The 12,119-nt window shown below is 42.1% G+C and overlaps 51 pseudogenes; all 51 read right to left on the reverse strand.

Moving 5' to 3' along the window:
* Positions 1 to 60: 60 nt before the first annotated feature.
* On the reverse strand, positions 61 to 179 carry LOC142727369 (5S ribosomal RNA; annotated as a pseudogene).
* Positions 180 to 246: 67 nt separating this feature from the next.
* LOC142727335 (5S ribosomal RNA) lies at positions 247 to 365 on the reverse strand (annotated as a pseudogene).
* Positions 366 to 432: 67 nt separating this feature from the next.
* Positions 433 to 551, reverse strand: LOC142727618 (5S ribosomal RNA; annotated as a pseudogene).
* A 67-nt stretch (positions 552 to 618) lies between these two features.
* Positions 619 to 737, reverse strand: LOC142727124 (5S ribosomal RNA; annotated as a pseudogene).
* A 67-nt stretch (positions 738 to 804) lies between these two features.
* Positions 805 to 923, reverse strand: LOC142727195 (5S ribosomal RNA; annotated as a pseudogene).
* Positions 924 to 990: 67 nt separating this feature from the next.
* Positions 991 to 1,109, reverse strand: LOC142727588 (5S ribosomal RNA; annotated as a pseudogene).
* A 67-nt stretch (positions 1,110 to 1,176) lies between these two features.
* Positions 1,177 to 1,295, reverse strand: LOC142727653 (5S ribosomal RNA; annotated as a pseudogene).
* A 67-nt stretch (positions 1,296 to 1,362) lies between these two features.
* LOC142727269 (5S ribosomal RNA) lies at positions 1,363 to 1,481 on the reverse strand (annotated as a pseudogene).
* Positions 1,482 to 1,734: 253 nt separating this feature from the next.
* Positions 1,735 to 1,853, reverse strand: LOC142727154 (5S ribosomal RNA; annotated as a pseudogene).
* A 67-nt stretch (positions 1,854 to 1,920) lies between these two features.
* Positions 1,921 to 2,039, reverse strand: LOC142727003 (5S ribosomal RNA; annotated as a pseudogene).
* Positions 2,040 to 2,106: 67 nt separating this feature from the next.
* LOC142727371 (5S ribosomal RNA) lies at positions 2,107 to 2,225 on the reverse strand (annotated as a pseudogene).
* A 67-nt stretch (positions 2,226 to 2,292) lies between these two features.
* Positions 2,293 to 2,411, reverse strand: LOC142727122 (5S ribosomal RNA; annotated as a pseudogene).
* Positions 2,412 to 2,478: 67 nt separating this feature from the next.
* LOC142727155 (5S ribosomal RNA) lies at positions 2,479 to 2,597 on the reverse strand (annotated as a pseudogene).
* Positions 2,598 to 2,664: 67 nt separating this feature from the next.
* On the reverse strand, positions 2,665 to 2,783 carry LOC142727004 (5S ribosomal RNA; annotated as a pseudogene).
* A 67-nt stretch (positions 2,784 to 2,850) lies between these two features.
* Positions 2,851 to 2,969, reverse strand: LOC142727372 (5S ribosomal RNA; annotated as a pseudogene).
* Positions 2,970 to 3,036: 67 nt separating this feature from the next.
* Positions 3,037 to 3,155, reverse strand: LOC142727219 (5S ribosomal RNA; annotated as a pseudogene).
* Positions 3,156 to 3,408: 253 nt separating this feature from the next.
* Positions 3,409 to 3,527, reverse strand: LOC142727197 (5S ribosomal RNA; annotated as a pseudogene).
* A 67-nt stretch (positions 3,528 to 3,594) lies between these two features.
* Positions 3,595 to 3,713, reverse strand: LOC142727600 (5S ribosomal RNA; annotated as a pseudogene).
* A 67-nt stretch (positions 3,714 to 3,780) lies between these two features.
* LOC142727654 (5S ribosomal RNA) lies at positions 3,781 to 3,899 on the reverse strand (annotated as a pseudogene).
* Positions 3,900 to 3,966: 67 nt separating this feature from the next.
* LOC142727282 (5S ribosomal RNA) lies at positions 3,967 to 4,085 on the reverse strand (annotated as a pseudogene).
* A 250-nt stretch (positions 4,086 to 4,335) lies between these two features.
* Positions 4,336 to 4,454, reverse strand: LOC142727156 (5S ribosomal RNA; annotated as a pseudogene).
* Positions 4,455 to 4,521: 67 nt separating this feature from the next.
* Positions 4,522 to 4,640, reverse strand: LOC142727007 (5S ribosomal RNA; annotated as a pseudogene).
* Positions 4,641 to 4,707: 67 nt separating this feature from the next.
* LOC142727373 (5S ribosomal RNA) lies at positions 4,708 to 4,826 on the reverse strand (annotated as a pseudogene).
* A 67-nt stretch (positions 4,827 to 4,893) lies between these two features.
* LOC142727036 (5S ribosomal RNA) lies at positions 4,894 to 5,012 on the reverse strand (annotated as a pseudogene).
* A 253-nt stretch (positions 5,013 to 5,265) lies between these two features.
* On the reverse strand, positions 5,266 to 5,384 carry LOC142727561 (5S ribosomal RNA; annotated as a pseudogene).
* Positions 5,385 to 5,451: 67 nt separating this feature from the next.
* LOC142727641 (5S ribosomal RNA) lies at positions 5,452 to 5,570 on the reverse strand (annotated as a pseudogene).
* Positions 5,571 to 5,637: 67 nt separating this feature from the next.
* On the reverse strand, positions 5,638 to 5,756 carry LOC142727577 (5S ribosomal RNA; annotated as a pseudogene).
* Positions 5,757 to 5,823: 67 nt separating this feature from the next.
* On the reverse strand, positions 5,824 to 5,942 carry LOC142727065 (5S ribosomal RNA; annotated as a pseudogene).
* A 67-nt stretch (positions 5,943 to 6,009) lies between these two features.
* Positions 6,010 to 6,128, reverse strand: LOC142727462 (5S ribosomal RNA; annotated as a pseudogene).
* A 253-nt stretch (positions 6,129 to 6,381) lies between these two features.
* LOC142727642 (5S ribosomal RNA) lies at positions 6,382 to 6,500 on the reverse strand (annotated as a pseudogene).
* Positions 6,501 to 6,567: 67 nt separating this feature from the next.
* LOC142727402 (5S ribosomal RNA) lies at positions 6,568 to 6,686 on the reverse strand (annotated as a pseudogene).
* A 67-nt stretch (positions 6,687 to 6,753) lies between these two features.
* LOC142727066 (5S ribosomal RNA) lies at positions 6,754 to 6,872 on the reverse strand (annotated as a pseudogene).
* Positions 6,873 to 6,939: 67 nt separating this feature from the next.
* Positions 6,940 to 7,058, reverse strand: LOC142727374 (5S ribosomal RNA; annotated as a pseudogene).
* A 253-nt stretch (positions 7,059 to 7,311) lies between these two features.
* On the reverse strand, positions 7,312 to 7,430 carry LOC142727566 (5S ribosomal RNA; annotated as a pseudogene).
* Positions 7,431 to 7,497: 67 nt separating this feature from the next.
* Positions 7,498 to 7,616, reverse strand: LOC142727184 (5S ribosomal RNA; annotated as a pseudogene).
* Positions 7,617 to 7,683: 67 nt separating this feature from the next.
* Positions 7,684 to 7,802, reverse strand: LOC142727085 (5S ribosomal RNA; annotated as a pseudogene).
* Positions 7,803 to 7,870: 68 nt separating this feature from the next.
* LOC142727693 (5S ribosomal RNA) lies at positions 7,871 to 7,988 on the reverse strand (annotated as a pseudogene).
* A 67-nt stretch (positions 7,989 to 8,055) lies between these two features.
* LOC142727073 (5S ribosomal RNA) lies at positions 8,056 to 8,174 on the reverse strand (annotated as a pseudogene).
* A 67-nt stretch (positions 8,175 to 8,241) lies between these two features.
* Positions 8,242 to 8,360, reverse strand: LOC142727206 (5S ribosomal RNA; annotated as a pseudogene).
* A 67-nt stretch (positions 8,361 to 8,427) lies between these two features.
* LOC142727017 (5S ribosomal RNA) lies at positions 8,428 to 8,545 on the reverse strand (annotated as a pseudogene).
* Positions 8,546 to 8,984: 439 nt separating this feature from the next.
* Positions 8,985 to 9,103, reverse strand: LOC142727637 (5S ribosomal RNA; annotated as a pseudogene).
* Positions 9,104 to 9,542: 439 nt separating this feature from the next.
* LOC142727375 (5S ribosomal RNA) lies at positions 9,543 to 9,661 on the reverse strand (annotated as a pseudogene).
* Positions 9,662 to 9,914: 253 nt separating this feature from the next.
* LOC142727567 (5S ribosomal RNA) lies at positions 9,915 to 10,033 on the reverse strand (annotated as a pseudogene).
* A 253-nt stretch (positions 10,034 to 10,286) lies between these two features.
* On the reverse strand, positions 10,287 to 10,405 carry LOC142727196 (5S ribosomal RNA; annotated as a pseudogene).
* Positions 10,406 to 10,472: 67 nt separating this feature from the next.
* On the reverse strand, positions 10,473 to 10,591 carry LOC142727086 (5S ribosomal RNA; annotated as a pseudogene).
* Positions 10,592 to 10,659: 68 nt separating this feature from the next.
* LOC142726976 (5S ribosomal RNA) lies at positions 10,660 to 10,777 on the reverse strand (annotated as a pseudogene).
* A 67-nt stretch (positions 10,778 to 10,844) lies between these two features.
* On the reverse strand, positions 10,845 to 10,963 carry LOC142727610 (5S ribosomal RNA; annotated as a pseudogene).
* Positions 10,964 to 11,030: 67 nt separating this feature from the next.
* On the reverse strand, positions 11,031 to 11,149 carry LOC142727376 (5S ribosomal RNA; annotated as a pseudogene).
* Positions 11,150 to 11,402: 253 nt separating this feature from the next.
* On the reverse strand, positions 11,403 to 11,521 carry LOC142727568 (5S ribosomal RNA; annotated as a pseudogene).
* A 253-nt stretch (positions 11,522 to 11,774) lies between these two features.
* On the reverse strand, positions 11,775 to 11,893 carry LOC142727208 (5S ribosomal RNA; annotated as a pseudogene).
* A 67-nt stretch (positions 11,894 to 11,960) lies between these two features.
* On the reverse strand, positions 11,961 to 12,079 carry LOC142727087 (5S ribosomal RNA; annotated as a pseudogene).
* Positions 12,080 to 12,119: the final 40 nt, after the last annotated feature.

Below are 12,119 nucleotides of genomic sequence, written 5' to 3' on the forward strand. Positions count from 1 at the left end.
GCTTTAATCCATAGTCCTTTTTAATCGATTGTGAAACAAAATCTAAACGACATAATAAAAATTCAACCGCACCACGGATTCCCAGACAGTCTCCCACACTGGTACTAGCGAGGCCTTAAGCTGTGTAACTTCTGCGATCTGACGAGAGCAGGCACATTCAGCTTAGAATGGCCATTGACGTTAAATGCTTTAATCCATAGTCCTATTTAATCTATTGTGAAACAAAATCTAAACGACATAATAATTAGTCAACCGCACCACGGATTCCCAGACAGTCTCCCACACTGGTACTAGCGAGGCCTTAAGCTGTGTAACTTCAGCGATCTGACGAGAGCAGGCACATTCAGCTTAGAATGGCCATTGACATTAAAAGCCTTAATCCATAGTCCTTTTTAATCGATTGTGAAACAAAATCTAAACGACATAATAAAAAGTCAACCGCACCACGGATTCCCAGACAGTCTCCCACACTGGTACCAGCGAGGCCTTAAGCTGTGTAACTTCTGCGATCTGCCGAGAGCAGGCACATTCAGCTTAGAATGGCCATTGACATTAAATGCTTTAATCCATAGTCCTTTTTAATCGATTGTGAAACAAAATCTAAACGACATAATAAAAAGTCAACCGCACCACGGATTCCCAGACAGTCTCCCACACTGGTACTAGCGAAGCCTTAATCTGTGTAACTTCTGCGATCTGACAAGAGCAGGGACATTCAGCTTAGAATGGCCATTGACATTAAATGCTTTAATCCATAGTCCTTTTTAATCGATTGTGAAACAAAATCTAAACGACATAATAAAAAGTCAACCGCACCACGGATTCCCAGACAGTCTCCCACATTGGTACTATCGAGGCCTTAAGCTGTGTAACTTCTGCGATCTGACGAGAGCAGGCACATTCAGCTTAGAATGGCCATTGACGTTAAATGCTTTAATCCATAGTCCTATTTAATCTATTGTGAAACAAAATCTAAACGACATAATAATTAGTCAACCGCACCACGGATTCCCAGACAGTCTCCCACACTGGTACTAGCGAGGCCTTAAGCTGTGTAACTTCTGCGATCTGACGAGAGCAGGCACATTCAGCTTAGAATGGCCATTGACATTAAAAGCCTTAATCCATAGTCCTATTTAATCTATTGTGAAACAAAATCTAAACAACATAATAAAAAGCCAACCGCACCACGGATTCCCAGACAGTCTCCCACACTGGTACTAGCGAGGTCTTAAGCTGTGTAACTTCTGAGATCTGACGAGAGCAGGCACATACAGCTTAGAATGGCCATTGACATTAAATGCTTTAATCCATAGTCCTTTTTAATCGATTGTGAAACAAAATCTAAACGACATAATAAAAAGTCAACCGCACCACGGATTCCCAGACAGTCTCCTACACTGGTACTAGCGAGGCCTTAAGCTGTGTAACTTCTGCGATCTGACGAGAGCAGGCACATTCAGCTTAGAATGGCCATTGACATTAAATGCTTTAATCCATAGTCCTTTTTAATCGATTGTGAAACAAAATCTAAACAACATAATAAAAAGCAAACCGCACCACGGATTCCCAGACAGTCTCCCACACTGGTACTAGCGAGGCGTTAAGCTGTGTAACTTCTGCGATCTAACGAGAGCAGGCACATTCATCTTAGAATGGCCATTGACATTAAATGCTTTAATCCATAGTCCTTTTTAATCGATTGTGAAACAAAATCGAAACGACATAATAAAAAGTCAACCGCACCACGGATTCCCAGACAGTCTCCCACACTGGTACTAGCGAGGCGTTAAGCTGTGTAACTTCTGCGATCTGACGAGAGAAGGCACATTCAGCTTAGAATGGCCGTTGACATTAAAAGCCTTAATCCATAGTCCTATTTAATCTATTGTGAAACAAAATCTAAACGACATAATAAAAAGACAACCGCACCACGGATTCCCAGACACTCTCCCACACTGGTACTAGCGAGGCCTTAAGCTGTGTAACTTCTGCGATCTGACGAGAGCAGGGACATTCAGCTTAGAATGGCCATTGACATTAAATGCTTTAATCCATAGTCCTTTTTAATCGATTGTGAAACAAAATCTAAACGACATAATAAAAATTCAACCGCACCACGGATTCCCAGACAGTCTCCCACACTGGTACTAGCGAGGCCTTAAGCTGTGTAACTTCTGCGATCTGACGAGAGCAGGCACATTCAGCTTAGAATGGCCATTGACATTAAAAGCCTTAATCCATAGTCCTATTTAATCGATTGTGAAACAAAATCTAAACAACATAATAAAAAGTCAACCGCACCACGGATTCCCAGACAGTCTCCCACACTGGTACTAGCGAGGCGTTAAGCTGTGTAACTTCTGCGATCTAACGAGAGCAGGCACATTCATCTTAGAATGGCCATTGACATTAAATGCTTTAATCCATAGTCCTTTTTAATCGATTGTGAAACAAAATCGAAACGACATAATAAAAAGTCAACCGCACCACGGATTCCCAGACAGTCTCCCACACTGGTACTAGCGAGGCGTTAAGCTGTGTAACTTCTGCGATCTGACGAGAGAAGGCACATTCAGCTTAGAATGGCCGTTGACATTAAAAGCCTTAATCCATAGTCCTATTTAATCTATTGTGAAACAAAATCTAAACGACATAATAGAAAGACAACCGCACCACGGATTCCCAGACACTCTCCCACACTGGTACTAGCGAGGCCTTAAGCTGTGTAACTTCTGCGATCTGACGAGAGCAGGGACATTCAGCTTAGAATGGCCATTGACATTAAATGCTTTAATCCATAGTCCTTTTTAATCGATTGTGAAACAAAATCTAAACGACATAATAAAAATTCAACCGCACCACGGATTCCCAGACAGTCTCCCACACTGGTACTAGCGAGGCCTTAAGCTGTGTAACTTCTGCGATCTGACGAGAGCAGGCACATTCAGCTTAGAATGGCCATTGACATTAAAAGCCTTAATCCATAGTCCTATTTAATCGATTGTGAAACAAAATCTAAACAACATAATAAAAAGTCAACCGCACCACGGATTCCCAGACAGTCTCCCACACTGGTACTAGCGAGGCCTTAAGCTGTGTAACTTCTGCGATCTGACGAGAGCAGGGACATTCAGCTTAGAATGGCCATTGACATTAAATGCTTTAATCCATAGTCCTTTTTAATCGATTGTGAAACAAAATCTAAACGACATAATAAAAATTCAACTGCACCACGGATTCCCAGACAGTCTCCCACACTGGTACTAGCGAGGCCTTAAGCTGTGTAACTTCTGCGTTCTGACGAGAGCAGGCATATTCGGCTTAGAATTGCCATTGACGTCAAATGCTTTAATCCATAGTCCTTTTTAATCGATTGTGAAACAAAATCTAAACGACATAATAAAAAGTCAACCGCACCACGGATTCCCAGACAGTCTCCCACATTGGTACTATCGAGGCCTTAAGCTGTGTAACTTCTGCGATCTGACGAGAGCAGGCACATTCAGCTTAGAATGGCCATTGACGTTAAATGCTTTAATCCATAGTCCTATTTAATCTATTGTGAAACAAAATCTAAACGACATAATAATTAGTCAACCGCACCACGGATTCCCAGACAGTCTCCCACACTGGTACTAGCGAGGCCTTAAGCTGTGTAACTTCTGCGATCTGACGAGAGCAGGCACATTCAGCTTAGAATGGCCATTGACATTAAAAGCCTTAATCCATAGTCCTATTTAATCTATTGTGAAACAAAATCTAAACAACATAATAAAAAGCCAACCGCACCACGGATTCCCAGACAGTCTCCCACACTGGTACTAGCGAGGTCTTAAGCTGTGTAACTTCTGAGATCTGACGAGAGCAGGCACATACAGCTTAGAATGGCCATTGACATTAAATGCTTTAATCCATAGTCCTTTTTAATCGATTGTGAAACAAAATCTAAACGACATAATAAAAAGTCAACCGCACCACGGATTCCCAGACAGTCTCCTACACTGGTACTAGCGAGGCCTTAAGCTGTGTAACTTCTGCGATCTGACGAGAGCAGGCACATTCAGCTTAGAATGGCCATTGACATTAAATGCTTTAATCCATAGTCCTTTTTAATCGATTGTGAAACAAAATCTAAACATAATAAAAAGCAAACCGCACCACGGATTCCCAGACAGTCTCCCACACTGGTACTAGCGAGGCGTTAAGCTGTGTAACTTCTGCGATCTAACGAGAGCAGGCACATTCATCTTAGAATGGCCATTGACATTAAATGCTTTAATCCATAGTCCTTTTTAATCGATTGTGAAACAAAATCGAAACGACATAATAAAAAGTCAACCGCACCACGGATTCCCAGACAGTCTCCCACACTGGTACTAGCGAGGCGTTAAGCTGTGTAACTTCTGCGATCTGACGAGAGAAGGCACATTCAGCTTAGAATGGCCGTTGACATTAAAAGCCTTAATCCATAGTCCTATTTAATCTATTGTGAAACAAAATCTAAACGACATAATAAAAAGACAACCGCACCACGGATTCCCAGACACTCTCCCACACTGGTACTAGCGAGGCCTTAAGCTGTGTAACTTCTGCGATCTGACGAGAGCAGGGACATTCAGCTTAGAATGGCCATTGACATTAAATGCTTTAATCCATAGTCCTTTTTAATCGATTGTGAAACAAAATCTAAACGACATAATAAAAATTCAACCGCACCACGGATTCCCAGACAGTCTCCCACACTGGTACTAGCGAGGCCTTAAGCTGTGTAACTTCTGCGATCTGACGAGAGCAGGCACATTCAGCTTAGAATGGCCATTGACATTAAAAGCCTTAATCCATAGTCCTATTTAATCGATTGTGAAACAAAATCTAAACAACATAATAAAAAGTCAACCGCACCACGGATTCCCAGACAGTCTCCCACCCTGGTACTAGCGAGGCCTTAAGCTGTGTAACTTCTGCGATCTGACGAGAGCAGGGACATTCAGCTTAGAATGGCCATTGACATTAAACGCTTTAATCCATAGTCCTTTTTAATCGATTGTGAAACAAAATCTAAACGACATAATAAAAATTCAACTGCACCACGGATTCCCAGACAGTCTCCCACACTGGTACTAGCGAGGCCTTAAGCTGTGTAACTTGTGCGTTCTGACGAGAGCAGGCATATTCGGCTTAGAATTGCCATTGACGTCAAATGCTTTAATCCATAGTCCTATTTAATCTATTGTGAAACAAAATCTAAACGACATAATAAAAAGTCAACTGCACCACGGATTCCCAGACAGTCTCCCACACTGGTACTAGCGAGGCCTTAAACTGTGTAACTTCAGCGATCTGACGAGAGCAGGGACATTCAGCTTAGAATGGCCATTGACATTAAATGCTTTAATCCATAGTCCTTTTTAATCGATTGTGAAACAAAATCTAAACGACATAATAAAAATTCAACCGCACCACGGATTCCCAGACAGTCTCCCACACTGGTACTAGCGAGGCATTAAGCTGTGTAACTTCTGCGTTCTGACGAGAGCAGGCACATTCAGCTTAGAATGGCCATTGACATTAAATGCTTTAATCCATAGTCCTTTTTAATCGATTGTGAAACAAAATCTAAACGACATAATAAAAAGTCAACCGCACCACGGATTCCCAGACAGTCTACCACACTAGTACTAGCGAGGCCTTAAGCTGTGTAACTTCAGCGATCTGACGAGAGCAGGGACATTCAGCTTAGAATGGCCATTGACATTAAATGCTTTAATCCATAGTCCTTTTTAATCGATTGTGAAACAAAATCTAAACGACATAATAAAAAGTCAACCTCACCACGGATTCCCAGACAGTCTCCCACACTGGTACTAGCGAGGCCTTAAGCTGTGTAACTTCTGCGATCTGACGAGAGCAGGGACATTCAGCTTAGAATGTCCATTGACATTAAATGCTTTAATCCATAGTCCTTTTTAATCGATTGTGAAACAAAATCTAAACGACATAATAAAAAGTCAACCGCACCACGGATTCCCAGACAGTCTCCCACACTGGTACTAGCGAGGCCTTAAGCTGTGTAACTTCTGCGTTCTGACGAGAGCAGGCATATTCGGCTTAGAATTGCCATTGACGTCAAATGCTTTAATCCATAGTCCTATTTAATCTATTGTGAAACAAAATCTAAACGACATAATAAAAAGTCAACTGCACCACGGATTCCCAGACAGTCTCCCACACTGGTACTAGCGAGGCCTTAAACTGTGTAACTTCAGCGATTTGACAAGAGCAGGGACATTCAGCTTAGAATGGCCATTGACATTAAATGCTTTAATCCATAGTCCTTTTTAATCGATTGTGAAACAAAATCTAAACGACATAATAAAAATTCAACCGCACCACGGATTCCCAGACAGTCTCCCACACTGGTACTAGCGAGGCATTAAGCTGTGTAACTTCTGCGTTCTGACGAGAGCAGGCACATTCAGCTTAGAATGGCCATTGACATTAAATGCTTTAATCCATAGTCCTTTTTAATCGATTGTGAAACAAAATCTAAACGACATAATAAAAAGTCAACCGCACCACGGATTCCCAGACAGTCTCCCACACTAGTACTAGCGAGGCCTTAAGCTGTGTAACTTCAGCGATCTGACGAGAGCAGGGACATTCAGCTTAGAATGGCCATTGACATTAAATGCTTTAATCCATAGTCCTTTTTAATCGATTGTGAAACAAAATCTAAACGACATAATAAAAAGTCAACCTCACCACGGATTCCCAGACAGTCTCCCACACTGGTACTAGCGAGGCCTTAAGCTGTGTAACTTCTGCGATCTGACGAGAGCAGGGACATTCAGCTTAGAATGTCCATTGACATTAAATGCTTTAATCCATAGTCCTTTTTAATCGATTGTGAAACAAAATCTAAACGACATAATAAAAATTCAACCGCACCACGGATTCCCAGACAGTCTCCCACACTGGTACTAGCGAGGCCTTAAGCTGTGTAACTTCTGCGATCTGACGAGAGCAGGCACATTCAGCTTAGAATGGCCATTGACGTTAAATGCTTTAATCCATAGTCCTATTTAATCTATTGTGAAACAAAATCTAAACGACATAATAAAAAGTCAAGCGCACCACGGATTCCCAGACAGTCTCCCACACTGGTACTAGCGAGGCGTTAAGCTGTGTAACTTCTGCGATCTAACGAGAGCAGGCACATTCAGCTTAGAATGGCCATTGACATTAAATGCTTTAATCCATAGTCCTTTTTAATCGATTGTGAAACAAAATCTAAACGACATAATAAAAAGTCAACCGCACCACGGATTCCCAGACAGTCTCCCACACTGGTACTAGCAGGGCCTTAAGCTGTGTAACTTCTGCGATCTGACGAGGGCAGGCACATTCAGCTTAGAATGGCCATTGACATTAAATTTTTTAATCCATAGTCCTTTTTAATCGATTGTGAAACAAAATCTAAACGACATAATAAAAAGTCAACCGCACCACGGATTCCCAGACAGTCTCCCACACTGGTACTAGCGAGGCCTTAAGCTGTGTAACTTCTGCGTTCTGACGAGAGCAGGCACATTCAGCTTAGAATGGCCATTGACGTTAAATGCTTTAATCCATAGTCCTATTTAATCTATTGTGAAACAAAATCTAAACGACATAATAAAAAGTCAGCCGCACCACGGATTCCCAGACAGTCTCCCACACTGGTACTAGCAGGGCCTTAAGCTGTGTAACTTCTGCGATCTGACGAGGGCAGGCACATTCAGCTTAGAATGGCCATTGACCTTAAATGCTTTAATCCATAGTCCTTTTTAATCGATTGTGAAACAAAATCTAAACGACATAATAAAAAGGCAACCGCACCACGGATTCCCAGACAGTCTCCCACACTGGTACTAGCGAGGCCTTAAGCTGTGTAACTTCTGCGATCTGACGAGAGCAGGCACATTCAGCTTAGAATGGCCATTGACATTAAAAGCCTTAATCCATAGTCCTATTTAATCTATTGTGAAACAAAATCTAAACAACATAATAAAAAGTCAACCGCACCACAGATTCCCAGACAGTCTCCCACACTGGTACTAGCGAGGCCTTAAGCTGTGTAACTTCTGCGATCTGACGAGAGGAGGGACATTCAGCTTAGAATGGCCATTGACATTAAATGCTTTAATCCATAGTCCTTTTTAATCTATTGTGAAACAAAATCTAAACGACATAATAAAAAGTCAACCGCACCACGGATTCCCAGACAGTCTCCCACACTGGTACTAGCGAGGCCTTAAGCTGTGTAACTTCTGCGATCTGACGAGAGCAGGCACATACAGCTTAGAATGGCCATTGACATTAAATGCTTTAATCCATAGTCCTTTTTAATCGATTGTGAAACAAAATCTAAACGACATAATAACAAGTCAACCGCACCACGGATTCCCAGACAGTCTCCCACACTGGTACTAGCGAGGCTTAAGCTGTGTAACTTCTGCGATCTGACGAGAGCAGGCACATTCAGCTTAGAATGGCCATTGACGTTAAATGCTTTAATCCATAGTCCTATTTAATCTATTGTGAAACAAAATCTAAACGACATAATAAAAAGTCAACCGCTCCACGGATTCCCAGACAGTCTCCCACACTGGTACTAGCGAGGCCTTAAGCTGTGTAACTTCTGCGATCTGACGAGAGCAGGCACATTCAGCTTAGAATGGCCATTGACGTTAAATGCTTTAATCCATAGTCCTATTTAATCTATTGTGAAACAAAATCTAAACGACATAATAAAAAGTCAAGCGCACCACGGATTCCCAGACAGTCTCCCACACTGGTACTAGCGAGGCGTTAAGCTGTGTAACTTCTGCGATCTAACGAGAGCAGGCACATTCAGCTTAGAATGGCCATTGACTTTAAATGCTTTAATCCATAGTCCTTTTTAATCGATTGTGAAACAAAATCTAAACGACATAATAAAAAGTCAACCGCACCACGGATTCCCAGACAGTCTCCCACACTGGTACTAGCGAGGCCTTAAGCTGTGTAACTTCTGCGATCTGACGAGAGAAGGGACATTCAGCTTAGAATGGCCATTGACATTAAATGCTTTAATCCATAGTCCTTTTTAATCGATTGTTAAACAAAATCTAAACGACATAATAAAAATTCAACCTCACCACGGATTCCCAGACAGTCTCCCACACTAGTACTAGCGAGGCCTTAAGCTGTGTAACTTCAGCGATCTGACGAGAGCAGGGACATTCAGCTTAGAATGGCCATTGACATTAAATGCTTTAATCCATAGTCCTTTTTAATCGATTGTGAAACAAAATCTAAACGACATAATAAAAAGTCAACCTCACCACGGATTCCCAGACAGTCTCCCACACTGGCACTAGCGAGGCCTTAAGCTGTGTAACTTCTGCGATCTGACGAGAGCAGGGACATTCAGCTTAGAATGTCCATTGACATTAAATGCTTTAATCCATAGTCCTTTTTAATCGATTGTGAAACAAAATCTAAACGACATAATAAAAATTCAACCGCACCACGGATTCCCAGACAGTCTCCCACACTGGTACTAGCGAGGCCTTAAGCTGTGTAACTTCTGCGATCTGACGAGAGCAGGCACATTCAGCTTAGAATGGCCATTGACGTTAAATGCTTTAATCCATAGTCCTATTTAATCTATTGTGAAACAAAATCTAAACGACATAATAAAAAGTCAAGCGCACCACGGATTCCCAGACAGTCTCCCACACTGGTACTAGCGAGGCGTTAAGCTGTGTAACTTCTGCGATCTAACGAGAGCAGGCACATTCAGCTTAGAATGGCCATTGACATTAAATGCTTTAATCCATAGTCCTTTTTAATCGATTGTGAAACAAAATCTAAACGACATAATAAAAAGTCAACCGCACCACGGATTCCCAGACAGTCTCCCACACTGGTACTAGCAGGGCCTTAAGCTGTGTAACTTCTGCGATCTGACGAGGGCAGGCACATTCAGCTTAGAATGGCCATTGACCTTAAATGCTTTAATCCATAGTCCTTTTTAATCGATTGTGAAACAAAATCTAAACGACATAATAAAAAGGCAACCGCACCACGGATTCCCAGACAGTCTCCCACACTGGTACTAGCGAGGCCATAAGCTGTGTAACTTCTGCGATCTGACGAGAGCAGGCACATTCAGCTTAGAATGGCCATTGACATTAAATGTTTTAATCCATAGTCCTTTTTAATCGATTGTGAAACAAAATCTAAACGACATAATAAAAAGTCAACCGCACCACGGATTCCCAGACAGTCTCCCACACTGGTACTAGCGAGGCCTTAAGCTGTGTAACTTCTGCGTTCTGACGAGAGCAGGCACATTCAGCTTAGAATGGCCATTGACGTTAAATGCTTTAATCCATAGTCCTATTTAATCTATTGTGAAACAAAATCTAAACGACATAATAAAAAGTCAGCCGCACCACGGATTCCCAGACAGTCTCCCACACTGGTACTAGCAGGGCCTTAAGCTGTGTAACTTCTGCGATCTGACGAGGGCAGGCACATTCAGCTTAGAATGGCCATTGACCTTAAATGCATTAATCCATAGTCCTTTTTAATCGATTGTGAAACAAAATCTAAACGACATAATAAAAAGGCAACCGCACCACGGATTCCCAGACAGTCTCCCACACTGGTACTAGCGAGGCCTTAAGCTGTGTAACTTCTGCGATCTGACGAGAGCAGGCACATTCAGCTTAGAATGGCCATTGACATTAAAAGCCTTAATCCATAGTCCTATTTAATCTATTGTGAAACAAAATCTAAACAACATAATAAAAAGTCAACCGCACCACAGATTCCCAGACAGTCTCCCACACTGGTACTAGCGAGGCCTTAAGCTGTGTAACTTCTGCGATCTGACGAGAGCAGGGACATTCAGCTTAGAATGTCCATTGACATTAAATGCTTTAATCCATAGTCCTTTTTAATCGATTGTGAAACAAAATCTAAACGACATAATAAAAATTCAACCGCACCACGGATTCCCAGACAGTCTCCCACACTGGTACTAGCGAGGCCTTAAGCTGTGTAACTTCTGCGATCTGACGAGAGCAGGCACATTCAGCTTAGAATGGCCATTGACGTTAAATGCTTTAATCCATAGTCCTATTTAATCTATTGTGAAACAAAATCTAAACGACATAATAAAAAGTCAAGCGCACCACGGATTCCCAGACAGTCTCCCACACTGGTACTAGCGAGGCGTTAAGCTGTGTAACTTCTGCGATCTAACGAGAGCAGGCACATTCAGCTTAGAATGGCCATTGACATTAAATGCTTTAATCCATAGTCCTTTTTAATCGATTGTGAAACAAAATCTAAACGACATAATAAAAAGTCAACCGCACCACGGATTCCCAGACAGTCTCCCACACTGGTACTAGCAGGGCCTTAAGCTGTGTAACTTCTGCGATCTGACGAGGGCAGGCACATTCAGCTTAGAATGGCCATTGACCTTAAATGCTTTAATCCATAGTCCTTTTTAATCGATTGTGAAACAAAATCTAAACGACATAATAAAAAGGCAACCGCACCACGGATTCCCAGACAGTCTCCCACACTGGTACTAGCGAGGCCATAAGCTGTGTAACTTCTGCGATCTGACGAGAGCAGGCACATTCAGCTTAGAATGGCCATTGACATTAAATGTTTTAATCCATAGTCCTTTTTAATCGATTGTGAAACAAAATCTAAACGACATAATAAAAAGTCAACCGCACCACGGATTCCCAGACAGTCTCCCACACTGGTACTAGCGAGGCCTTAAGCTGTGTAACTTCTGCGTTCTGACGAGAGCAGGCACATTCAGCTTAGAATGGCCATTGACGTTAAATGCTTTAATCCATAGTCCTATTTAATCTATTGTGAAACAAAATCTAAACGACATAATAAAAAGTCAGCCGCACCACGGATTCCCAGACAGTCTCCCACACTGGTACTAGCAGGGCCTTAAGCTGTGTAACTTCTGCGATCTGACGAGGGCAGGCACATTCAGCTTAGAATGGCCATTGACCTTAAATGCTTTAATCCATAGTCCTTTTTAATCGATTGTG

The sequence above is a fragment of the Rhinoderma darwinii genome, unplaced genomic scaffold (assembly GCF_050947455.1).
Source record: "Rhinoderma darwinii isolate aRhiDar2 unplaced genomic scaffold, aRhiDar2.hap1 Scaffold_647, whole genome shotgun sequence".
NCBI lineage: Eukaryota > Metazoa > Chordata > Amphibia > Anura > Rhinodermatidae > Rhinoderma > Rhinoderma darwinii.